Genomic DNA, 27,258 nt, shown 5'->3' on the forward strand with positions numbered 1-27,258 from the left:
CCATTCTTTTTCAGATTATTTTCCCATACACATTATCTCAGAATGTTGGGTAGAATTACCTATTGAGCAACCATCCCATATACTATAGTCTGCATGTGCCAGTCCCAAACTCCCAGTCCATTCCTCCCTCTGACCTGTCCCCTTTGGTAACCATAAGTTTGTTTTAAATCTCTAAGTCCGTTTCTGTTCTGCAAATAAGCATTTTAATCCATTTTTAGAGTCTATGCTTAAGTGATATCATATGCTGTTTATCTTTCTCTGACTGAATTACTTCACTTAGTATGATAATCTCTAGGTCCATCCATGTTGCTGACAATGGTATTACTTTATTATTTTTTATGGCTGAGTAATATTTCATCATATCCATGTACCACAATTTCTTTATCTATTCCTCTGTTAATGGACATTTAGGTTGCTTCCATGCCTTGGCTATTGTGAATAGTGCTGCAGTGAACATTGGGGTACATATTTTTTTTTGAATTATGGCTTTCTCAGGATAGATGCCCAGGAGTGGGATTGCTGGATCATATGGTATTTCTGCTTTTAGTTTTTTGAAGAACCTCCATGACATTTTCCATAGTGGTTGTACCAATTTATATTCCCACCAACAGTGTAGAAGGGTTCCCTTTTCTCTGCACTCTCTCCAGCATTTATTGTTTTTAGACTTTTTGATGATGGGCATCTGACCTGAGATAGGTGATAGTCATGGTAGTTTTGATTTGTATTTCTCTATTAATTATTGATGTTGAGCATCTTTTCATGTTTTTTTTTTGTTTTGTTTACTTTAGAGAAATTTAGATTTTCTGCCCATTTTTTGACTGAGTTGTTTTTTTTTTTGATATTGATCTGCAGGAGCTGTTTGTTTTGGAGATTAATCCCTTGTGGGTTGATTTATTTACAATATTTCTCCCATTCTGTGGGTTGTCTTTTTGTCCTGTTTATGGTTTCATTTGCTGTGCAAAAGCTTTTAAGTTTAATTAGACCCCATTTGTTTATTTTTGTTTTTATTTTCATTACTCCAGGAGGAGGATCTGAGAAGATATTGCTGTGGTTTATGTCAGAGAGCATTCTGCCTATGTTTTCCTCTAAGTTTTATAATGTCAGGTCATACATTTAGGTCTTTAATCCATTTTGAATTTATTTTGTATATGGTGTCAGAGAGTGTTCTAATTTCATTCTTTTACATGTATCTGTTCAGTTATCCCAGCGCCACTTATTGAAGAGTCTGTCTTCTCCATTTATAGTCTTGCCTCCTTTGTTGTAGATTAGTTGACCATATGTGCATGGGTTTATTTCTTGGCTTTCTATCCTGTTCCATTTATCTCTATATCTGTTTTTATGCCTGTACCATACCGTTTTGATGACTGTAGCTTTGCAGTAAATGCATCATTTTTTAAGTCATGCATATTCAAGTATTTAGAAATAAAATGACATGACACCTGGATTTTGCTTTAAATATCTCACCAACACAAAAGAATAGTGAGAAGGAAAGGGATAGATAAAGCAATGTGGAAAATTACCAATGTTGTTGAATCCGTGTTGGGTATATAAGGGAATACGCTTGAGTATTTTAAAATTTGTTTTAACAAAAGTACAAGGAGTTCAAATTACTTCAAATGCTGTGAGGTAGAGGAACAGAGAGTTCTGTTTGTACAGAGGACCTAGTTTAGGCTGAGTCTTGAAAGTCTTTTCTGATAAAGTAGCTTTTAAACAGTGGCTTAAAGGACATAATGGAATTTTCACACCCTTTTTCTCATGACACTTAAGGTACCTTGGTGAATCTTGCTACAGTTTCAAGATCACTTGTGGAAACTTGCTTAGAACAACAGATGTAAAGCCTGCCACCCATGTTGTTCTAGGGCTGTTTTACTTTTTAGCACTTAAACTACTTCCAGAGTCCCATTTCTTCCTGTTGAATGAATCTCTGGTATGGGTGGTAAATCATTTGCATGAAATCTATTCATTTACCTGTAGCTACCACCTGTACCTGTAAATGACTCTTTGAAACCTAATTGTTTATTTTCTTGTGAATGGTGGAGGGGAAATAGGAGGGCTGTTTTAGGGTGGTCCAATGCCATATTGGCTGCCTGTAAATTTTATGGAATAACTGTCTTTCCGGACTATTTGCCACATCAGAATGCTTAGATCTCTCTGATGCCGAAGGATTCCAGCCAGGTCCTCTGTGCTGTCATTTTGTGCTGTGAATGAAACTGCAGGGAGGACTTTTCCCCAGTTAAAGCACATTCATCCTCTACACTTTGCAGACAAGGGAAGATTTCATGGCTGTGTCACTGACTGGGTTACGAGAATGCCTTTTGCTATAATTTCAGTAAATAATCAGTCAAGTCATTCTTTTTAATTTGCTTTGCTTTATAGTGCCTTATTTATAGTTGTTTTCTCCACTGGTATTGACATTTCATTCCCAAGGCTTGCTGATATGTACCGTTACTATTATGTGATTGTACCTTGCACATTTGCTTTCTGTATCTCAAAGTTGTTCGATAACTTCATCTCATCTCTATCTACCTCCATCTCTATACAGCTCTATCTACCTCAACACAACTTTGGGATGTGTCCTCTCTTTCTTTCCTCCCTTTTTTTTTCTTTTACTTATTTTCTTTCTACTTTCTCTCTCTCCCATCCTTCCTCCTGATCTCCCAAACTTCCCTTTTCCCATCTTCTCCCCCTTCTCTCCTTCTAGCTCATCATTTCTCATTCTTTTTTCTTTCTTTCCTTCATTTCACCCCTCTTCCTACATTTGTTAATTGTAAGTAATATTTTATGAAGGTTAGCTTGCACATTTGATAGCTTGAATTCAAATCTCATTTCAGTCTCTTCCTATCTGTGTGACCCTTAGATAAGTCACTTGAACTCTAAGCCTAAACTTGCCCATTCATAAAATGAGAATGGTAACAGTGTGCCTTAGCAATGGGGTAAGTGCTTATTTGTGTACTAGGCCCAGTCTCTGGCAGATGGAAAGTAATCAAAACTGTTTTCTATTATTGTTTTCACTATTATTTGTTACTTTCTTTAGATGCAGTAGTGACCATGACCAATGTGATTGCCACATCCATGGAGTTGATCATGGAGCTATTGAGAAAAACTGAGACATGCAGCTAGTTAGTGACAGAACCTAGATTTAAATTCAGAGCTGATTATTTTTAAGGTAAGAACCTCCTTCACTACTTACTGTTTTAGACCAGTTATCAATAGGTCAGGATTCTTTTTGTTTTTAGGAAGGAGTCTCAGAATTCCTGATAATTCCATGTTGTTATGACTGCATATCTCTAGCTCTATCTATCTAAAAAGAAATCCCTGATTATCTGGTATGCAGAACTTGTTACTTCATAGGTCATATTCTTGCCTTCCAGGAGTTTAATTCCTAAGAAAGAGTGGTTGAGTCAGATATATTTTGATAATTGAATGTAATTTAACACATGTCTTAACTACCTGCCTATTTCCGGAAATCTGACTCAAAATAGCGTTTTTCTAAGACCTTTATTATTTAAGAAAAAGATATTTGGGAAAAAATTTCTTATTTCGCATGATTGCTACTTGCCTATGTGGATAGATGAATTCCTCATGCCTTCAATAGGAAAAATGAATGGGACAATTACGAACTATAGAATTTCTTGATGATTTCATGAATAAGAATAACCATTTAGCATGATTTAGGCTTATACCTATTTTTTGTTCAATAGCAGTATTATTGCTACCTGTAGCATCTCATCATCACATATGGGTTGTGGGCTGGATAGTTCTATGAAATACTATAAAATATAGGTTCTTGTTGCTGCTCTGAGTTCCTGACACAACTCTGAAAACCCTTGAAATTTCCCAGATGGTAGAAGTGTCACTTATTCTAGTTAGGTGGCTGTTAGTGGGCTCTGGGATAGCTGTCACCAGAGAGCTTAGAAGCTTGGAAACTTCCTCTGGGAAGGGGAGAAGGGCTGGTGATTGTGTTAATGAATGATCATGCCTATGTGATGAAGCCTTCATTCAAATTCCAACAATACAGGGTTCAAAAGGCTTCCAGGTTGGTGAACACATCCATGCCCCAGGGAGTTGGGGAGCGTGACACACCCCAACTCCATAGGAATGGAAGCTCCTGTGCTTGGGACCCTCATAGACCCCACCCTACATATCTCTTCATCTGGCTGTCAATCTTTGTCCTTTATCATATTCTTCATTATGCTGTAAACCAGTAAATGTATTTCCCTGAGTTCTGTGAGCTGCTCTAGCAGATGACTGATTTATAGTTGGTTACTGACAAGTATGAAACCTGGGACTTGTGACTGGCCTCTGAGGTGGGGGATGGAGCAGACTTGTAGAACTGAGCCCTTACCTATGGGATCTGCACTAACTCTGATTAGTGTAAGAATGAATGGAATTGTAGGGCATTCAGCTGGTGTTGGAGAGAATTGCTTGGTTTAGCCCTCCTTGTCCCCACCCCCACACATATTTAGTGTTAGGGTGCTGTGAGTGTGATAGGAGAGAAGTTTATTTCCTAGACACGTTGATGCTGTGGTCACATTATGTAGATGAAAATTCAGTAGTTCCCTTCATACTTCAGTGGAAATTAACCCAAATAATATCCGTGGGGACTCAGGTTCGATTACTGGCCCTGCTCAGTGGGTTAAGGATCTGGCATTGCCATAAGCTATGGTGTACGTCACAGACATGACTTGGATCTGGCATTGCTGTGGCTGTGGCATAGACCAGCAGCTGTAGCTCTGATTCAGTTCCTAGCCTGGGAACTTCCATATGCTGTGGGTACAGCCCTAAAAAGCAAACAAACAAACAAACAGAAAACTTATATAAAAGCCTTATCAGAAAATAATTTTTTAGTGTTAAATTACGTTTCCCTGGGACAACTTCCTATTTATGTCACCAGACCTCTGTCCTAGAGACTGTCTTATTTCCATCTTTTACTTACACTTTTAAAACACTATTTTAGGTTTGTGTAATTTAAATCATTGATGGGTAGCAGTCTGATGGAGAGCCAATAATTTTCAATTCTGTGGCTGTGGCGTGGGCTAGCAGCTACAGCTCCATTTCGACCCCTAGCCTGGGAACTTCCATATGCCGTGAGTGCGGCCCTAAAAAGGCTAAAAAAAAAAAAAAAACAGATTCACACACATCAGTCTCTATTCGCTTAGACCTTCTATATGCTCACCTCATAGAACATAGCAGTTAAGAATGGAGAATTTATTTTATTTTTTTGGATGCACCTATGGAATGTAGAAATTCCCGGGCCAGGAATTGAACCCATACCACAGGAACAACCCAAGCTGCAACAATGACAGCATTGAGTCCTTAACCCTCTGAGCCACAGAGGAAATCCAAGAATGGGAAGTTTAGAGCTATCAAGACCCATTCTTTATCCTTTCCTATCCTTGTGACTTTTGTAAACCTGTTTATCATATGTCAAATTAACAATGGTAATGACTTCATGGTATTATTGTGAAGAGCCAATGAACATATTCACAGGAATCATTCTACAGAGTATCTAGAAAGAGGTTATTAATATTGTGTATTTGCTTATTAAATGTTTTTTGAATACCTAGTATGTACTAGACATAGGTCAAGTGCTAAATATATAAAGGTGAGTCCTGTTTAAATTACCCTCAATGATTTCACAAAGTGTTGTACAAATATTTCTATATAGCAAAGCAGAATTTTGTTAAAAAATAATTAATGCTGAAAGTCTCCCAGTTCACAGAGTTGCAGTGATATATGTCAATTGTATAGTCTGACAAGGCAATTAATTTGGTCCTATATATGACTGTAACTGATTTTAAATCTGACAGTTTCCTTTGGCATTCAATGCCTAATGCATCCATTCATTCCAAAGAAATATCTTTCAAGCAACTCTTTGAAAATTGTTGTTAGAACATTATCAAATAACCTAATGCAATTAGAGACAAACATTGCCTATGTGATCAATTTCAAAACCTCTAGCCTTTGAATATAACACAGAATAATTTATAGTTAAACTCCACTGGATTTTTCAAATTAGATTCCATGTTATTTTAGCTGAGTAGGAACTTACAGAGCCTGAAGGCACTAGAAATACAAGCAACTGAAGAAAAAAAAGAGTGTAGACTGACAGCCTTACTGAAAAGTGATCGAATTTGAAATTTTATAGAAACTGGACAGTCACAAATTGTTATGATACCACATAGCGTCAAATCAATACTAACCATAAACTGGGTTTGTTAATTATTACAACCTCTTACTTCTGTGCAGAGGTCAAACAGTAAAGAAAACAAAAGATGGTCATAAGCCAAAGACTCAGAGGGGTGTATGCTAGCTTTATTGAAAAATATTTGTTGGCTTCAGGGCAAAGCAATGTGTACCCCAGGATTAATGGCGTCTTTACCCCATCAGCAAAGCTGACAGAAGAAACCATATTGTTTTATTTTCTTTACTTGCAAAAGAAAGTTATTAGAAAATTATCCTATGTGTTGAATTTAAAAATCAAAACCAAAATGGCTTGACCAATCTGGGTTGATGCCTCAGTTTCTTTTTAGTGAAAACATAGTTTCAGTAAAATACAACATGGGACATTTGAAAATCCATTCATCTGATAAACCAAGTAATTCAAAGATGGAGCTTAAAAAACAGAAGCCATGCAATAATGGAAATTTCCCACTTTCAGAGATAAACTTATGAAACACCCCCCCCACCCCAGTGTTGGTTTGCTTAAGCCTCCTTGCTTCCTTACATTACCCTGGTAAGCCAATCTTGTCTGCTACCTTAAATGAACAGATTCATTTTTGTCTATTATCCAGCTAATCTGAGATATCTATCACTAATGTACATTTCCCAACTCAATTAATTTTCCAGCTACTCCCATTATACTCGGTCTTTTTTTCCCTGACTCTCTAGGACTCTTTGCTTTCTCCTGATTATATCTAAATGTGATCACACATTGGCATTTACTATTCACTTTCTGTTTTTGTTTGTTTTTCCATATAATAAAGTTCTACTAATCTTTGAAGACCTATTTCTAATATTATCACAACCCCCATTAGGCCTTGGCTATGTTCCTCAGGTGACTCTTGCCTTCATTGTTTACATTATTGTAGTTATTCATTTGGTTTGGATCTGCCCCAGTGGACTGTAGACTTCCAGAAGGACGCGACCATATCTCATACATTCTTGTATTTCCAGGGCCAAGCAGTCTTTTTACATGGTAGGTCCTTCACAGATGTTTATTGGATGCAAGGCTTCTTTACATGATGATTAGCGTCATACACAAGAGGCATAAGAGGCATAGCTAAGAGGCAGTGCACTAAAATATAGCTTGCCACAATGTGTACCCTGGTGTAAGTCTGTAGTGGTCCTAAGAAAAGGTATCTGTTTGGTAAGTTATTTACCAAGGAAGATGAAGCCCTTTTTGCAACTTCCATAGGGCCTATAGTATAGGCAGACCTGGTTGAATGGGTGAATAAACAAACACTGTTTGTCTGTGAATGAAGTTTCCCATAATCCCTAGAGCTATTAAAAAGCCAAATAAACTTTTTCACTGAGCTAAAATTACTATCTAGTTCTGTTATCAAAATGGATCAGATTTCACAGGTAGTTTCTTATCTCTTCATTCAAGTCCATCTCTAATTAATGCTGTGAAAGATAAATCCTGACATCTATATCTTGGATTGTATTATTCCATTGGCAATGGCATCTGAATGGTATTATTTTGAATGCAAGGATTTCTTATAATAATTTTGTGTGGGCATTTTGCCCATCTTTCTTTCCTTCAGAGTAGTGCCCACTCTTAAACATCATGAAGTTATACTGAAATGTGTCAATAGACTGTCACCTGTTATATAAGCATCTTTATGCTCAATAAAAGAGGGTGGCCCCAAATTCTAGTTATGTAAGAGCCCTTAAACAAAGAAAAAAGAAAGGAAAGAAGAAACAAAATTTTCTACTCAAAAGGCAGTTTAGTTGACTTAAAATAACTATTTTTGAGTAGATTCATTTCAGTATACTGAAAATGCTAATTCTTATATTGTAATATCCCATTTCATGTTATAAATAGATAAGAAAGGAATATTGGCTATAATCTCATTCATTAACTTGTTAAGTTATTCAAAAAATTTATGTGTCATATATATGAGTATATGCGTATGTGTGTATATATATTATTTTTCAGATTATTTCTCTTATAGATTATTATAAAATATTGAGTATAGTTCCCTGTGTATACAGTAGGTCCTTGTTGATTATTTATTTTATATGTAATAGCATGAATATGTTAATCCCAATCTGTTAATTTACCCCTCCACTACCCCCAACCCTTTACTCCTTTGGCAACCGTAAGTTTGTTTTCTATGTCTATGAGTCTCTGTTTTGTAAATAAGTTAACTTGTGTCTTTAAGAATCCAAATATAAGTGATATCATATGATATTTATCTTTGACTTACTTTACTTAGGATGATAATCTCTAGGTCCATTGATGTTGCTGCAAATAACATTATTTCATTCTTTTTTAATGGCTGAGTAATATTCCACTCTGGATACATACTACATCCTTTTTATCCATTTATCTATCAGTGGACAGTTAGATTGATTCCATATCTTGGCTATTATAAATTGTGTTGCTATTAACATTGAGGTGCAAGTATCTTTTCAAATTAGAATTTTATCCATATACATGCCCAGGAGTGGGCTTGCAGGATCATCACATGGTAACTCTATTTTTAGTTTTTTAAGGAATTTCTATACTTTTCTCCACAGTGGCTGTACCAGTTTACAACTCCACCAGTGCAGGATAGTTCTTTTTTCTCCATACCCTTTCTGAAATTTATTTCTGTAGACTTTTTGGTGATGGCCATTCTGACCTGAGTGAGGTAATACCTCATTGTAGTTTCAATTTGCACTTCTCATGTGCCTGTTGGCTTTATGTCTTCTTTGAAGAAATGTCCATTTAGATCTTCTGCCTATTTTTTGATAACGTTTTTTTTTTTTTGATACTGAGTTGTATGAACTACATTGTTTGGAAGTCAACCCCTTGTCAGTTACATCATTTGCAAATATTTTCTCCCATTCTGTAGGTTGTCTTTTCATTTTATTTATGGTTTCTTGGGCTATGCAAAAGCTTGTAAGTTTGATTAGGTCCCATTTGTTTATTTTTGCTTTCATTTTCATTACTCTAATAGTGGATTTGAGAAGATACTGCTGTGGTTTTATGTCTGAGAGTGTTTGGTTTTCCTCTAACTGTTTTATAGTGTCTGATCTTATATTTAGGTCTTTAATCTATTTTGAATTTATTTTTGGGTATGGTGTTACAGAGTGTTTTAAATTCATTCTTTTACATGTAGCTATCCAGTTTTCCCAGCAATGCTAAGTGAAGAGACTGTCTTTTCTCCATTGTATATTCTTGCCACCTATCTTGTAGATTAGTTCACCATAAGTGTGTGTATTTACTTCTGGGCTTTCTATCTGGTTCCATTGATCTATATATATCTGTTTTTATGCCAGTATAATACTGTTATTGACTGTAGCTTTGTAATATAATCTGAAGTCAAGAAACCTGATTCTTCCAGCTCTGTTTTTCTTTCTCAAGATTGCTTTGGCTATTTGGGATCTTTTGTGTTTTCATACAAATTTTAAAATTCTTTGTTCTATTTCTGTGAAAAATGCCATGGGTATTTTGATGGTGATTGCACTGAATCTGTAGCGTGCCTTTGGTAGTATAGTAATTTTAACAGTATTGATTCTTCCAATCCAAGAACACAGTTTATCTTTTCATCTGTTTGTGTTATCTCTGATTTCTTTCAACAGCTTATTATAGATTTCAGAATACATGTCTTTTGCCTCCATAGGTAGATTTATTCCTAGATATTTCACTCTTTTTGATGTGATGGAAAATGGGATTGTTTCCTTAATTTCTCTTTCTGATCTTTTGTTGTTAGTATATAGAATGCAAGTGATTTCTGTGTGTTAATTTTTTTTTTCTTTTTAGGACCATATCCATGGCAAATGGAGGTTCCCAGGCTGGGGGTCAAATAGGAGCTATAGCTGCTGGCCTATGCCACAGGCATAGCAACGCAGAATCCAAGCTGTATCTGCAAAGTACACCACAGCTCATGGCAATGTTGGATCCTTAACCCACTGAGTGAGGCCAGGGATTGAACCTGCAATCTCATGGTTACTAGTTGGATTCGTTTCCACTGCGCCACAATGGGAACTCCTCTCTGTACTAATTTTGTATCCAGCAACTTTGCTGAATTCATTGATGAGCTCTAGTAGTTTTCTGGTAATTTATTTAGGATTTTCTAGGTAGAGTACCATGTCATCATAAAACAGTGACACTTTTACTTCTTCTTTTCCATTTTTGATTCCTTTTATTTCTTTTTCTCTGATTGCCTTGACTAGGACTTAAACCATGTTGAATACAAGGGGCAAAGGTGATCATCTTTTTCTTGTTCCTGATCTTAGAGGAAATGCTTTCGACTTTTCACCACTGAGTATAGAAGACCCTATTCTTAAATATTCTACTAAATGAAACTCTGCCTATACTGTAGAACCACCTAAGATGTTTCTTTACTATACCTATGTCAGGGTCCCTAACCCAGGCCAATTAAATCAAAACCAATAAAGGTGGGAACCAGTCATAGGTATTTTCAAAGTGCCAGGAGATTATGAGGCACAACCAAAACTGAGAATACTAAGCCATTCCCCGCTCTTTTGGATCACCACTAATTTGGATTGAACTGTGCACCTTCTTGCCAACTACACCCACCCCACCCCCAAATTTATATGCCTCAGTCCCAACCCCTAGTGCCTCAGAGTGTGAGCTTATTTGTATATAGGGTCCTTAGAGAGGTAACAAAGTTAAAATGAGATTATTAGTAGAATGCTAATTCAGTATGACTAGTATCTTTATACAAAGTGGATATTTTAGACAGACACCCACAGTATAGGGAACACCATGCAAAGAGAAAGGCAGAGACTGGAGTAATGTTTCTACAAGCCATGGAAGCCCCTGAACCCTGATAAGATTCTATCTCTCCACTCCTTCTAAGGCACATTGTTTCTATTCAGTCAAAGTGTTGAAATGTAAATGACCAGCCCATGCGAAGCTGGAGTCTTATAGCCTGACTCCACGATGAATAATCAATGCGCAATAATTCCACTTGCCTAGCAAAGCTCAGGGTCCAGTGTAGCTGCTTCTGGCTGATCGATAAAGTACTCAAAGACACTTGTTTCAGTGGCTCTTTAAATTCTGCATCTTCATTTGATTTGCTCTGACAACATTCAAGTCTTGCATCTTTAGGTTATTGTTTTAGCAAATTCAATTTACAATTACTTGCTATATGAAAAGCTTAAGAGATTCAGTTTAATGCCTTATTAGCTGTAAAATCAACCACTGTTTCAACTGCATGGTGTGAGGAGCCCTGAAAAGGCTTTTGTTACTTGGCTAAGATTTCCCTCTGAGTTTCTGACCAAGTGACAGACAGCTTCTTCAATTTCAAAGCTGTTCTCAAAATTCTTCTTTCTTTCTTTCTTTCTTTCTTTCTTTCTTTCTTTCTTTCTTTCTTTCTTTCTTTCTTTCTTTCTTTCTTTCTTTCTTTCTTCCTTCCTTCCTTCCTTCCTTCCTTCCTTTCTTTCTTTCTTTCTTTCTTTCTTTCTTTCTTTCTTTCTTTCTTTCTTTCTTTCTTTCTTTCTTTCTTTCTTTCTTTCTTTCTCTCTCTCTCTCTCTCTTTCTTTCTTTCTTTCTCTTTCTTTCTTTCTTTCTTTCTTCTCTCTTCCTTTCTTTCTCTTTCTTTCTCTTCCTTCCTTCCTTTCTTCCTTTCCTTCTTCCTTCCTTCCTCCCTCCCTCCCTCTTTCTTTCTTTGGCCACCCCTGAGGCATGTGGAAATTCCCAGGCTGGGGATCAAACCCTTTGCCACAGCAGCAGCATGACCTGCTGCAGAGACGATACTGAATCCTTAATTCACTGTACCAAAAGAGAACTCTAGTACTTGCTTTCTAAGCCTCAGATCATTGGACCCAAATTTGAATTACATTTCTCTCCACTGTTAGGGATTCCTGGGGTAAAAACAAGATATATTGAAGACATGATACCCAGTAATGAATTGTTTGTTCATAGAAGTGAATCTATGCAGTAGATATCTTCTAAAGTTCATAGTGATGCAGATTTCTTAAAATTTTAAATCAAGGGACAAAATGATCATTACAGTAGGCTGACTTTATTAGTGATAGAGAGGAGAGCCTGTTGCTATATTGGTTGAATCATATATAGCAATGGATATTTGTAGCTTAGAATAAAAAAAAAAGAAGTGAAGAAAATCCCCACTAGTTGAAATACAGCAGATCTTCTTATTATGGTCCACAACATCTTTTCAGCACCTGTTTCTTAGAACTCAGCTTCAGCCACCCACCAGTGGTCATTGCCATCCTGCCCCTGCCCCTGATGTCTCCCAAGCATGGATGCCTGATCCCACATTTGTTGATAGATAACACTTATTGATAGAAAGCTGTTATTTTCTAATTTTTTTTTGGAGGGGTGTGGGCTGGCTTGTTTCTTCTCAACATTGAGGTTTCTGATTAAACATCATCAAACTAGAGAAGCTTTCTCTGATGGTCTTCTTTGTCCCCCTGCCCACCAAGGTCACTCTCCAACTCTTTATCCTGCTTTATTTTTCTCAATGTAAAATATTTCACCTTTTTTTTTTTTTAATATTTTCCCTTTTTTTTTTGGCTGCCCCTCGGCATATGGAGTTCCCAGGCCAGGGATCAGTTGCAACCAGCAGTTGAGACCTGTGCCATAGCTGTGGGAATGGGGATTCCACTGTGCTGGGTTGGAGAATTCAACCTGAGTTTTGGCACTGGAGAGACACCACCAATTCCATTGTGCCATAGTAGGAAGGCCTGTTTCACCATTTTTTAACTATTGGTATTTCCCTTCCCCTACCCTCAAGCACTAGAACATAAACTCCATGGATAAAGGGGGAAATTTGGAATTCTGTTGTGGCCTAGTGGGTTAAGAACCCAGCGTTGTCACTGCAGCAGCTGGAGTCACAGCTGTGGCTCAGATTTGATCCCTGGACTAGGAACTTCCACTTGCTACAGATATGGCCAAAAAAAGGAAAAAAAAAAAAAAGACTATTGTTTTTATTCACCTTTTTTTTCCCAGTGCTGGTGACTGACAAGTAGTTTGTACTCCATGAATGTTTTTTGGATGAATAAATAGCTGAAACAATACTTTACTTAATGCTATCTAACAAACTACCCCCAAAACAAAGCTGATATCAAAACCCATGTATTCTTTGTCTAAAGTGGTGGATAGTGAGGCCATTCTTCTGATTTCTGTGGGTGGTCTGGGTGGGTCCACTGGGGCAAATGGAGTGCCCGAGGCTCTTTCTCTCCATATTCTTTCATCTCTTATTCTTTGATTTACTCAGGCATTGTGATGCTGGGGTTTAAAAGGGTAAAAGCAGAAGCCGCAGAGCTTTTTAAGACACAAGCTTTGGAACGCGCTGTACATCACATTTGCTGGATTCTATTGGTAAAAGAAAGTCATAAGACTTTCCAAAATTCAACTGAGTAGATAAATAGACTTGGTCTCTTGATAGAAGCTATGATAAAGGAGCATGGGCACAGACACTGCGACTCATTATGGGATCATTATTGTCAGGATCTGCTGTAAGCCCTGAATGATGTCTTTTTGTGCTATGGTCCATCTGACCTACACATGAGCATAAACATTGGGGACATATCCCTGTCAATGTAGGGAAATGTAATTTGAATTTAGGTACAATGATTTGAAGCTTAGAAAGAAAGTATGGTGAGGACAGCTTTGAAACTGGAGAAGCTCTCCTTTGGTCAGAAATTCAGAGGGAAAGCTTAGCCAAGCAACAATGTCTTACACATTCTTATCCCAGACATTTGCTTTTCTCTTGCTTCTTAAAATAACCCACATAGTATAGATAATAGATGTCTCCTTGTTTTTTCTGCCACTGTTGTATTTACATTTCTCTGTTTAGGATAAGCTTTATTTTTACGCTCACATCATTGGACATGCAGGAATTCTCCAAAGACCTTAGGTACATCATTTCAAGAAAATGGGAGCAGATTCTGGAATAAATTATATTGATTTTAATTCAGACATTTAAAAGTTTTTTCTTAAATTGCTTTTGTGGTTGAAGAATTGATCTCAACAAGGCAGTTGAAGCAAAAATAGATTGGTTTTATTGAATTCAGTGACCTGATTAAAAATCATAGTAGTTACGAGAAAAATAATTTTCCTTCCTATTTCATTACAGATTCTTTTTTCCTTCAAAAATTTATTGGCTTAATATAGTAAATAAAGAAGGTAATGAATTTTATTTAGAATTGTGCAGAATAGTTTAGGGGCAGTTAGAAAACACATTTCTTAGAACGTATCTTTTTTTTTTGTTCAGTTGATTGTAAAGCTTATTTTGATCAAGATACCTCTCACTGTTTGATGCTTTTTATGTTGAATGAGCAACAATCCAATGATCAATTAGACAATTCACAACAAACTGACTTGATCTTTCTCCTTAAAGAAATATTAAAATGCGAGTTATTACTTCAAATCTTTTCTTAAATCAAAATGAAACACCCGAGTTTGATTTAGAAAATTTCTAGAATAAAAAGGGTATATAGAAGAAAGTAAAAATCACCCCATCTCCTGAAATTTCATCTTGACTGGTTATGATTAAGATGTAACAAACATCCAATATTAAATTGAATTTTGAACATTCTCTATTTGAACTCACGAAATGAATAGATTTGGATATATTTTCCAATCATTCTTTCACTATCCAAAGGGCTACCAAATAGATTTTGGATAACTTGCAAAGCCTATTATTGAAAAGTACTGTGTAAACTCCCCCTAACAGAGATGAGATTTGGATAGCAAGGCATCCTTGTGTACAGGTTACTGTGCTCTTTAAAGAAATTGGCATCCTACTGATCCTATGATCTATACTGTTTATAAGTTCCCCTTTTTTTTTTTTCCCCTGAAAAATGTATTGTGAAGGGAAGATTCCAGCTGGGAAATATGATTTGTCAATCTGTCTAAGGCCTCACATAGAAACAGAATAACTAGACAGCAAAAATAAAGCCTTCAGAAAATATTTAGCACAAATCCATGTTATGGGTCTCTTCACAAAACTCTACATGCAGTCCTTGGGGAGGAATGTGTTTATGCGAGTAATAAACATGGTGTGATAAATGCTCTGTTCTGGATACTCTTAGGGTGATGTTGGTGTGCAAGGGAGTCCTATAAAGACTTCACAGACTGTCAGAGGATTTTTACCAAAAAAAGTCATACCATGTGGGTTACTTAGGGTATGCCTCACACATAGAGTTCACCTACATTCTTACTAAGTCAGACATTTTTCATGTGGTACTCGCTGTGCATATCTGGTATTCTGAAAAAAAATTCTTTTTGATCCAGGGATAATATATTTTCTTTTCTTTTTTATTAAAGTACAGTTGATTTACAATGTTGTGCCAAATTCTGCTGTTCTGAAATTTTGTGTTGCTTTCTACTTTTACAACATAAGTTAAAGATCTTCCAAAAAATAGGTCTTATCACTTGTCTACTTCAAGGAGAGTAGTGAAGACTGCTGAGCCTAATCCTTACAGTTGGATTCCTTATTTGTCTGCTCCCCTACTGTGGCTTTATTTTACTTTGCTTTATTCTAGCTTTATCAAGATATAATTGACATATAACTTTGTGTACATTTAAGATGAACAGAGTGTTGATTTGGTACATTTATATATTGCAAAATGATTACCACCATAGCTAACACCTCCATCATGTCACATAATTACAATTTTCCTTTTGTGGTGTGAACATTTAACATCTACCCTCTTAGCAGCTTTAAGTATGTAATACAGTATTATTAACTATAATCACCATGCTGTACATTAGATTCCCAGAACTTAGAAGTCTTGGAACTGAAAGTTTGTATTTTTTAGTGACTGTATTTTTAAAGTGTTTTTCAACAAGGGTACCTTACACAAATAGTTGCAAGTTTTAGGTGTTAAAATGGAAATGTAGAAGATCATTAAACACATTCTTTTTATGATTTGGCTTTTGATATGGTCCAACTTATGTTAGAATATGATTACTAAACAACTACTAAACCTTGTATTATTTCTTTATGATACATGCTAGTGATATAAATGATGCCTGCTAATTTCAGAAAAAATATAAAATGTTTATTAGGAAAGAAATAAAAGATTAACTGTGCTTCTACTTTGGGGCAAAAGTTACCATTTAATGTTTTGGGTATATATTCTTTCAGGAATTTTTCTTTGCAAATATGTTGTTTTCTCAAAATGAGATAATTTTTATGTACTGTTGCTATCTGATTTTTAAAAACAATTTAAATAAGTAAATCTCTGCAGCTTTGTTTTAAATGGCTTTACAGTGTTGTATGGACCTACTGTGCTAAATCAGCTGATCACCTACTATTATTATTAGATATTCTCATTGTCTTCTTTTTTAACTTTTATGAAAATGGTGTAATAAAAGCTGCACATTTATTTTGGCCAACTTGTTCAATTGCTTCATTAAAAATAACATATAGGAGTTCCTGTCGTGGCTCAGAGTCCGACTAGGAACCATGAGGTTGCGAATTTGGTCCCTGACCTTGCTCAGTGGGTTGGGGATCTGGTGTTGCCGTGAGCTGTGGTGTAGGTTGCAGACGCGGCTCGGATCCCATGTTGCTGTGGCTCTGGTGTAGGATGGCAGCTACAGCTCCGATTTGACCCCTAGCCTGGCAACCTCCATGTGCCACGGGAGTGGCCCAAGAAATGGCAAAAAGACAAAATAATAATAATAATAATAATAACATGTGGATGGAGTTCCTGCTGCGGTACAGAGGGTTAATGATCCAGCTTATTTCTGTGGAGACACTGGTTCAATCCCCAGACTGGTGAAATGGGTTAAAGATCTGGCATTGCTACAGCTCTGGTATAGGCCACAGCTCCAGCTCAAATTCAATCCCTAGCCTAGGAATTTCCATATGCCATAGTTGTAGCAAAAAAAAAGAACAACTCATGGACATGGGATTAATGGAAGAAAAATATATGCATGTATGCATGTTAAATATTAATGCTTTCAATCAAAGTACCAAATTGCTCTTCTGTACTGTTTTACTAGGAATGTATGATGATGCCCTGTTATTCACAAGCAGTGGATTGATTTTTTTGCAAATAATACATTTTTCCCATTGTTATTTTAATTTTCATTTGTTTTAGTATTAGTCAAATTGAACATACTTGTTTTTCATATTTATTGTCTACTAATAGACCAAAGGAGGAGTTAATAGTAAATTAAGAGTAGAGAGCTTATTTAAATTGGGCCTTGAAGCATTTGTTGACTGGCCCCCAATTCAGTGATTTAGTATGTTGGTAGAGGAATTTTAAAATAAACTTTGGTTTTATCTACGTTGGAATAATATGTATCTTTGAAAAAGAATTCAGTAGCTTCTTCTATATTGAAAAGAAAAAAGTTTATAAGACATAATGTGACAAAAAGCATAATACAGAACAATCCATTTATTGAAAATTCCATTAATGTTGGGGAAAAATCCATAAGACAGAATTTTTTTTTGTTTGCTTTTTTGGGGCTGCACCTGCAGCATTTGGAAATTCCCAGGCTAGAGGTCAAATTGGGGCTGTAGCTGCCGACCTATACACAGCCATAGTAATGCAAGATCTGAAGTACACCTGTGACCTATACCACAGCTCACAGCAATGCCGGATCCTTAACCCACTGAGTGGGGCCAGGCATCAAATCTGCATCCTCATGGATGCTAATTGGGTTGTTACCACTGAGCCACAAAGGGAACTCCCAGAAATTTTTTACAATTAAAATTTATTTATCTATTAATTTAAAATTTAATTATACATTTTCTTATTTAACTTAAACGTATAGAAAACATTTTCTACACTGAGACTCTTTCTCACCTCTGCCCCAGCCACTTGATTCTTTTCTGTGAAGATTATCAAGTTTGCTTTATCTTTTTTAATCCTTTTAGAGATATTTTCATGCATTTTAGAAATAAAAAATAGATGTATACTTTACACAGTGGTCTGTACCATGCATTTTTTTTCATTTGACAGTATATTTGAGAATTGGCCATGTTTACACATAAAGTTCTCCTGACTTATCTCTTATGGCCTCAGAGAATTTTATTATGTGGATCAATCATTTATTAGTCTCCTAGTAATGAATATTAAGTTTTTTCCTAACCTTTTGCTAGTAATAAAAATGCTGCATATATATATATACATAATTTCAAAATTAATTTTAAAGCTTTGAAAGCAAATAAGGATGGTTACCATTATGGAGAAGGAAAGGGAAAAGGGATGTGCTAAGGAGGGTTTTGTTGCTTATTTCATGCACTGTTTCAGTTAACTAATTTTTTCTCAAAGTTTTACTTCTTAGAATTTTAAAATAAATTTTAAACTCATTAGATTAAGATTAAAAATAGTGACTTGGTTTCAGAATTATGATTTGGACAGTTTAATACATTTGGGGATTTGACACTGAAAAGTAATTATAATGGAAAGTTGTTCATTTCTACACCAGTTCCTTCTCCTGGTAGTTGTGGTGAGGCAGATAAATATTAGCTTGGAGAGAAGGAAGGAGGGTTTTGTCCTTTAAACTTCTGTTTTGGGAAAAAAATAGGTTTAGAACTTGATTTTTTTTTTCAGACTATCAAATTCCTCAGTTGGAAGCCAGAAGGACTGCAGGCTGGTGGGTCAGGATTTCTGCAGTTGAAGGAATTATACATATGTGGATGTTAAATATCTATGTAGTGAACTGTCTAGAGGCATATTTGTAAATCCACAGTGATTCACGTGAAAATAAAGATTTCTGCTTTTAAAATGATATACCCTGTTACATGTTGATATCTAGACCTTTCACTGAATCTTCATAGTTCACATTGTAATGCTTGATCAGATTTAATATTGAACATGAAAAAGAATACAAATGCTTATGAAAAAATGACATAATTTATTTTATAAAATCAATTCCAAATATATAAAAACAGGGCTTGAATTAATTCATCAAGAATATCAATAAGCTGAAAAAGCAGGGGCATTTTCATTTCAATCATAATCTTTAAGCTATATTCACAGAAAAATTACTTGTTAAAGCAGCCATATGTGTGATTAATGGGTTGGTAATGGTCCTAATTCCTCATTAGAATGCAAGGACTAAAATACCCTAGGACTTGAAAAAAATATAGTGATTTTCATTAAAAGTGTTGGCTAGGTCCCAAAGTCTCAATGGGTTTGTATTCTGAGCTTTAAGGGCATGGTTTTGATCTAAAATGAAAGGGGAATTATCTTAGGAAAGTCTAAAGTTACTCTAATATAATGAATCCTTTCTTTTGTATATGCTTATTTAATCAAAACTTCCTACTTTGAGATAAATAACATGTTTCCATCTGTCTACATATATTTTTAAAGCTAAAAATTTGGAATATATAGTTTTTTTTAACCTATTAAATGCATGATTATCTAGAGATAAGGAAAATATTTCTCCATTCCCCATGGCTAAATGTATGGGTGCTACTTTACGATGTTGGTCTATGTAGCTATGTAAGCAGTAACACTAAACTTTAAAATTCATAAATTCAATTGGCCATCAGATTAGCAGCATTAATCATTATTAGAAGACAAACAGTGCATGTAAGGATGACTTATACGTTAAAATTATTTTCTCTGTCATTACCACTGAACACTGCAGCTCACAGTAAGGACAGATACTAGGTAGAGGAAAGCCCACTGCTAAGTAAAGATGAATATTCTGAAACAAATCTAAATATAAGAGGTAGTCTGAAGGACATCAGATTTTTTGTATTTTGTATTTCACAATCATGTTAGACCTCTAAATATCAACTATACTTTTCACATGAATAACACCATTAATTTTCATGGGCTAATATTGACAACAAAACACCATACCACACAAAATGCTTTCATTTTAATTAAGCATGTTAGAGATAAGTGCTGTGAAAGGCACAGGTGTTTGCTTTTGGCACTGCGTATAGGAAAGAGAGCTTGATGCTTTAATTTTCATTTGAAAAAAGTTAGGAAAGATTCTAAATATATTAATATTATAAATATTTTAAAAACAATGAAACACTAAGTCGACATTTTAGGATGTGAGAGAGTTTATCTTGTGATAGATCTAGTGAAATTTTTGCCTGTGTAGAAGAAAAGACAGTTTAGCAGTTCTACAACTTCCTTGTTCAAGATATGTAGGGAAGGGCAGAAAAATCCCCAACACCAATAAAGAAATAAGAAAAACCATAATGATGTGAAAAAAATATGGGCATTAATTTGGATCTTTTGTTCTCCATAAATCTAAATCTAATTCAGTGTGTACGTCTTCTTCATCTTCTTCCTCTTCTTCTTCTTCTTCTTTTTTTTTTTTTTTTGTCTGCCCTGTGGCATATGGAGTTCTTGGGCCAGGAATCAGATCTGAGCCACAGTTGCGAACTATGCCAGATTTTTAAGCCACTGTGCTGGGCCAGGGATTGAACCTGGATCCCAGTGCTCCATTTGAGCCACAGCAGGAATTCCTAATTCAGTATATACTTCTAAATAAGATGATAAAGCATTAACAATTAAATGTATGAAAGCCACAGTAACTTTTCTTGAAGAGATTAATTACAATTTTACTTCCTTTTTATTTCGGCAGGAGTTTGACTAAAATAACTTGTCATTCTACAGTGACAGTGGGTCAACATTTCATTGGTAATGGGAAACTGAAATAATTATTCTTATACTTTAAATTGTCTACTCTTGACATCTCAAAAGACCCACAGAAAAATCTGTTGGTCAGGCAAAGCTATTATTAAACGTACTGAAGTAAGAGAGATGATCATCTTTGTAGTCTTTGTGTTGTCTGAAAGTGTGAAATTAGGGGAGGACATTTATAGCATTTTCAGGTACAGACTAGGTGATTTTAAGGTACAGACTAGGTGATTATAAGGTCAGTCTTTCCAGGAAGGATAGTGTTTGAAATTGGGCAGAGTCTATGACATAACTCTGGACTGCTGGGTGCAGTGAAGTGAGGGTTTTGAAGACACCTTGATGACAAAGATTTTCATCTTGCTGAGTGAGCCATCTTAGTTTACACTTCCAGGAGCAGGTGCTTTCTGGCCTCTAAGTAATATTTGTTTGTCTAAGGTATTATTTAATGTAGGGAAAGTATGTCTCATCTTTGTATTATTATAGTATTTTTCTTTTTACGGCTGCATATGTGGCATATGGAAGTTCCTGGGCTAGGGGTTTAATTGGAGATGCAGCTGCTGGCCCCAGCCACAACCACAGCAACACTGGATCCAAGCCACATCTGTGATTTATGCCACAGCTTGCAGCAATGCCAGATCCTTAACCCACTCAATGAGGCCAAGGATTTAACCCACATCCTTATGGAGACTATGTTGGCTTCTTAACCTGCTAAGCCAAAATGGGAACTCCCTCAGTATTATTTAATATGGGGAGGAGGAATTGTGTTGTGTGATAGGCAGACTCTAAAATGGCCCCAGTGATCCCTGCCTGTGAGTGTTCTTACCTTTTATTATTCCTCTTCCTTTGGGTCTAGGCTAGTCTTAATGGCTTCTGTGAATAGAAAAAGGAAAAAAAATATGATGGGTTGTCACCTCAGATTAGATTATAAAACACTATGACTTCTGTATTGCTATCCCTCTTACACTCCTTTCTGCAGCCTTTGCTCTGGGGCCAACAAGCTGCTGTATTATGAGTAACCCCATGAGAAATCCAAGTGGCAAGGAAATGATGTGTCCCAGGCAATAGACATCAAGGCCATGAGACTGGCCAGCACTGAGTGAGCTTGGTCTCCAATTGATTCTTCCCCAGTCAAGATGTGAGAGACCCTGAGTGAGAGGCACCCTGCTGACCTGTTTCCAGATTTGTGACCTTCAGAAACTATAAAATAGTAAACACTTGTTATTTTAACTTACTATGTTTGGGGATAATTTGTTATGCAACAATAGATAACTCATGCATGTTGGTTTCACTTTTCAGGATGCATAAGTATACTCTCTACTGAAATATCTGCTTATTTCAGAATAAGTGGATTTATTGTCTGAACTATTGGTTATGTTTATTAACTCTATACAATAATATTGAAACTTGAGAACAATGCATCATGTGTTATGTTTGTTATGAACATTTCATCCTTCTACTATATAGAAACTGGCCATATTTGAAGGAGATTGTACGTACTCTCTGAAGAGACAGATGTGGGGTTAATCATTCCTTCATGAGCCCATTGGATTAGTGCCTTTACAAATAGTTACTCTCTACCCAGGGAGCATTTTCCTTCAGTTTTGTCTCTGTCACTTGATGGGCCTCAAGTTGCTTGAGAAGAGCAGAGTTATGCCTGAGACTTGCTTCTCTCTCTTTTTTTTTTTTTTTTTTTTTTTTTTTTTTGCCTTTTCTAGGGCTGCACTCGCGGCATATGGAGGTTCCCAGGCTAGGGGTCTAATCAGAGCTATAGCCACCGGCCTATGCCAGAACTACATCAATGCAGGATCCAAGCCACGTCTTCGACCTACACCACAGCTCACGGCAACGCCAGATCCTTAACCCACTGAGCAAAGCCATGGATCGAACCTGCAACCTCTTGGTCCCCAGTCAGATTCATTAACCACTGAGCCATGATGGTAACTCTGAGACTTGCCTCTGATGCAGGATTTCCCAGCATTGGCCTCAAAGGAGCAATGCCATTGGTTGTTTGCCAGTGAGTCTTGATCCTTCCACTGTCTGTGGTCCCTTTCCACACCATCTACATACCAGCTGAGTGAAGGAAACAATTTTCCCCTCCTATCACCAGTCCAGGCAAGTCCAGTTCTTGAGAGGTAGACATCTTTTCAGGACTTGATTGTTGTTTAAATGTAAAAGAAAAAGTGTCAAGAGTGTTAATCTGACAGATTTTTAAAAGGGACACATGGTCACTAACAGGGAAAAGGAAAACTGGAGTGCTAACCCAGTTAAGAAATGGCTTCTAGGGTAATTGGTGAAGGAACAGTTGCTAATACTGTCCTGAAAATTTTCAAGATACCAAATTTCTCTAAGCCTCTGTTAACAAGCTACTGAATTCAACTGCTCTTGCTGCAGGTGAGAGACAGGAAAGAATGAATTTGTGTTCTTCCTGTTTCCCAGCTGGATTCAGACAGAATAGTAGCTAAATTCCTTTTCTTCTACATATGCAACTTACTTGGGGCCATACACATTTACTGTTATTGATTGCTTTTGGGTTTGTGGAATTTATTATCTCTTTATTTTTCTGTTCTCTGTCTACCATCTTTTGTGCCCATTGATTACCTGTATGTTCCTCCAATTTTGCAGTATCTGTAAGCATGCTGAACAAGGAAAAAGAAACTTAATGGCCCAAATGACATATGTTCACTGTCCATGGATAAATATGTATAGAGTATGTATGCAGAGAGCATATATGCAAGTAATGCCATGCATTAACCCTTCTGTCCTTACACATTTCATACTGTGAGTCTTTGCAAATCATCATTGAAGTTTTATTTATGAAAGTCAGTGGTTTATATGGTGGGGACACTGTCCATATTTTCCAATTTGTCCTGTCTCATAAATGGGCCTCACATTACTTCACATGTGTTTGTTGCTAAGTCAGTTATGAAGTTGCCTTCCATCATAAAGCTTCAGGGTCCATAAATATCTATATTTCCCTATTGCTCTGGGGCTAAAGCATCATAGTCTGAATCATTACTATGATTCATTACTATGTGTCTCCTGTATAATCCATAAATTCTAACCAGTTAGTTACTCAGGGGCCAGATTCAGGATGAGGGGATTCACTGGGCAAGGTGTACCTAGAACCTTGGGGGTAGAATAGGCAGAGCTTTATTGATGAAGGTTGGTAATGGGATGCACTTTGGCAGTCAGGGTTTTCATCTTTTGGCTAGTTAATAGAAAAGTGATTCCCAGATGGGCTGCACATTGGAATGCACATTTGATCTTTGAAAACATACTGAAGCTAGCTTCTACTCCAGACATTCTAATTTCATTGTGTAGAATGTGACTTGGGATGAAGATTGTTCTAAATTCACCATCAATTTAATGTACAACAAAGTTTGAGAACCACTAGAATAATAGTTAAAGGCTTGAGCTTTAAATTCAGACAGATTCTAGTTCAAATTCCAGCTTTACCACTAGACTGCAAGACTTTGGCTTAGTTATTTGACCTGTGAACAGAGTATTCTGTTCTTTCTTTTCCTTTTATTCTTCCTCCTTCCCTCACTTCCTCCCTTCTTTCCTTCTTTCCTTTCTGCATTCCTTTTTCGTTTGTAAATTGGAGATAATAGTATACCTGGCATATGCGGTTACTATTAACATTAAATCTATGCTTAGTACAGTGCTCAGCATATTGTAAGTGCTCAGAAGTTATCAGCCAGTACACTCCTGTCAGAGTTTCAGTCTTAGAAGGAGGCTTGATGGTGGTTAAAGAGATGCATACTGTAGCCAGTGTGGTATGGAGAAAAATGTGTCTTCTTTCCTACTCTGGTTTCTCCCTGTGGCTACTTCCAGGAATCAGGTAGGGAGAATATTTGAGAAAACTGCTGTCTGTTATTCCCTAAGGGTTCTGCCTTAGAGGGTCTCATCAATCAACCTATTTGACTTATTACCATTAAGTGTAATTTTGAGGTTTGTGTCAAGGGAACAGGTTAGTCATGGTTGTTCTAATTATGGGGAAATCAGATAATGTATATTACACGTGTATTGTTATGGCAGGTCATTTAGAAAATAGGCTTTGTTTTTTTAAAATAATTTGACAAAAGAAAAGTGAGGTGATTTAAGGCTTAATTAAACCATTTTATGTGCCTGTTGGACTGACAATTTATGGATCTAGATATTTCAAATCTCCGCTGAAAACAGCTGAAAATATACTCAGGACTGTCAGGATTTAATTTGTAGATAGATGTATATATTTGAAAATCACATTGTCCTTTATTTCATTTTTAACTAGAGCTAAGCATACATTCTGTAGACACTCCTATTGTTAGCAGATGGCTGCATTCATACTAAAGGACAGTGTCTTCTTTTTTAATTTTTTTAAATTTTTATTTTTTTTATTTGAGGAGTGTGCACATATTCCATAATTATTTTTAATTACAGCAATAATAAAAACTCCATTAATGAAGCAAATCTTGTTAGAAACTAATTAAGAAAACTTGGTAGAATTCAAATTGGAAACAGTTTGAATTGACAATTCTGAGTGCATAGTGGTAAGAAACTATCTATCATACAGTAATTAAAGAACATTTTAAATCTTACCCTTCAGCTGTATCTTCATAGCTCTTTTATAATGGTAGGTAACTAGCTAGTTAACCAATTCCAAAGCAAATATGTTCATCACTGTATACAATTTTCTTTTCATGTTCAAATATCTAGTGATTGGTTTGCATGGTTTAGGAAGAATGCCTGTTCTTTAAATTTTTTTTTTTTTTTTTACAAAATAAAATACGTATATTTAAACACAATTACATTCACACAGATTATTATATCATGGATCTTAAGAAACATATTAAACGACTCCCTTTGGAGAAGTGGAATGGAAAATATGCTGAGACAAATAGGAAATTTATTCTATACTTTATCCCATTTTGTATGGCTTTAATCTTTACTATTTAGTATTATCTATTACATTTCAATTTTTCTTTAAAAATTAGCATTATATTAAAATTGCGTGTATTATGCCACTAAAATTTATAAAGAAGAAAGCCTTATATACCATTAAATAGAGAACAGTGTCTTTTTTTAATTAAACTTTTAATTTTGAAGATAATTATGATTATGTCAAAAAGTAGATTCGTATGCAGTTGCAAGAAATTCAATATACTCTTTCTCCAGTTTCCCCAATGATAAAATATTGCAAACCTATAGTACAATATTACAACCAGGATATATTTATTGATATAATCAAAACCAAAACATTTCCATGGACACAGTTTCTTCATGTTTCCCTTTTATACCACACCAACCTTTTTCCTGCCGCTACTCCCTTCTTAATGCCTGGCAAACACCAAATGTTTCCCTTTCTATAATTTTTTCATTTCCAAAATGTCACATAAATGGATCTACACAGCATGAAACCTTTTGGGATTGACTTTTTTCACTCATTATATTTTGGTATCTGGGTAATAGTAGCTTCACAAAATGAGTTGGGAAATGTTCCTTTATCTTCAGTGTTTTGGAAGAGATTGTACAGAATCAATGTGAATCCTTTCTTTAAACATTTAACAGAATTCTCCAATGAAATGATCTGGGCCTGGAAATTTCTTTTTCTGAGTCTTAAAATTACAATTTCAGGAGTTCCTGTTGTGGCACAGTGGTTAACGAATCCGACTAGGAAACTTGAGGTTCAGGTTCGATCCCTGGCCTTGCTCAGTGGGTTAAGGATCAGGCATTGCCGTGAGCTGTGGTGTGGGTTGCAAATGCGGCTCGGATCCTGCGTTGCTGTGGCTCTGGTGTAGGCTGGCGCTACAGCTCCGATTGGACCCCTAGCCTGGGAACCTCCATATGCCGCAGGAGCGGCTCAAGTAAAGGAAAAAAGACAAAAAAAAAAAAAAAAAAAATTACAATTTCAGGTTCCTTAATAGATATAGGGCTTTTCAAATGATCTGTTTCATATTGAAGGAGTTGTGATAGGTTGTGCTTTTCTGAGGAACTGGTCCATTTCGTATAAGTTGTCAAATTTATGTGTGTAGAGAATTCCTTTATTTTCCTTTTGATGTCTACATGGTCTGTAGTAATTTTCCGTTTAATGTTGGTAATTTGTACACTCTTGCTTTTTTTCCTTTATCATTCTAATCAGATTATATCATTTGTAGATATCTTCTTCCATTCTATAGGTTGTCTTTTCACTTTTGTAATAGTGACCTTTGAAGCACAATTTTTAATTTTAGTGAAGTCCAAATTATTTTTTTCTTTGCTTCTGGTTTAAGTGTATGTCTAAGAATCAAATCTAAACTCACAAAGATTTACAACTATAGTTTCTTATAAGACTTTTATAATTTTAGCTCTTACATTTACATCTTGATCCATTTGAGTAATTTTTGTCATGCTTAATGTTTACATGATACTTCTTTTCCCATAACTTTTACTTTCATTCTGCCTCTGTTGTCATATTTAAAGTAAGTTTCTTATATACAGCATAATTTCTATCATTTAATTTGTGCATTT

General features: G+C 35.9%; 1 long non-coding RNA gene across 2 annotated transcripts in view; it reads left to right on the plus strand.

The window, feature by feature from the left end:
* The window catches only part of LOC106505636 (uncharacterized), a 188,482-nt gene that overhangs the window by 50,119 nt on the left and 111,105 nt on the right, over positions 1-27,258 (plus strand). Inside the window, exon 3 of one of the 2 annotated variants that reach the window (XR_014823508.1) lies at positions 3,035-3,166. This is a non-coding gene — a long non-coding RNA (uncharacterized LOC106505636). Of the gene's footprint in view, positions 1-3,034; positions 7,930-27,258 lie in introns of those variants that run through there. The other variant, XR_002338007.2, reaches the window with a different exon arrangement.

Source organism: Sus scrofa, chromosome 13 (assembly GCF_054392235.1).
Source record: "Sus scrofa isolate SSC_HxYL_T2T_F1_AM1 chromosome 13, Sscrofa_HxYL_maternal_Yorkshire_Landrace_v2.0, whole genome shotgun sequence".
In the NCBI taxonomy this organism is placed as follows: Eukaryota; Metazoa; Chordata; class Mammalia; order Artiodactyla; family Suidae; genus Sus; species Sus scrofa.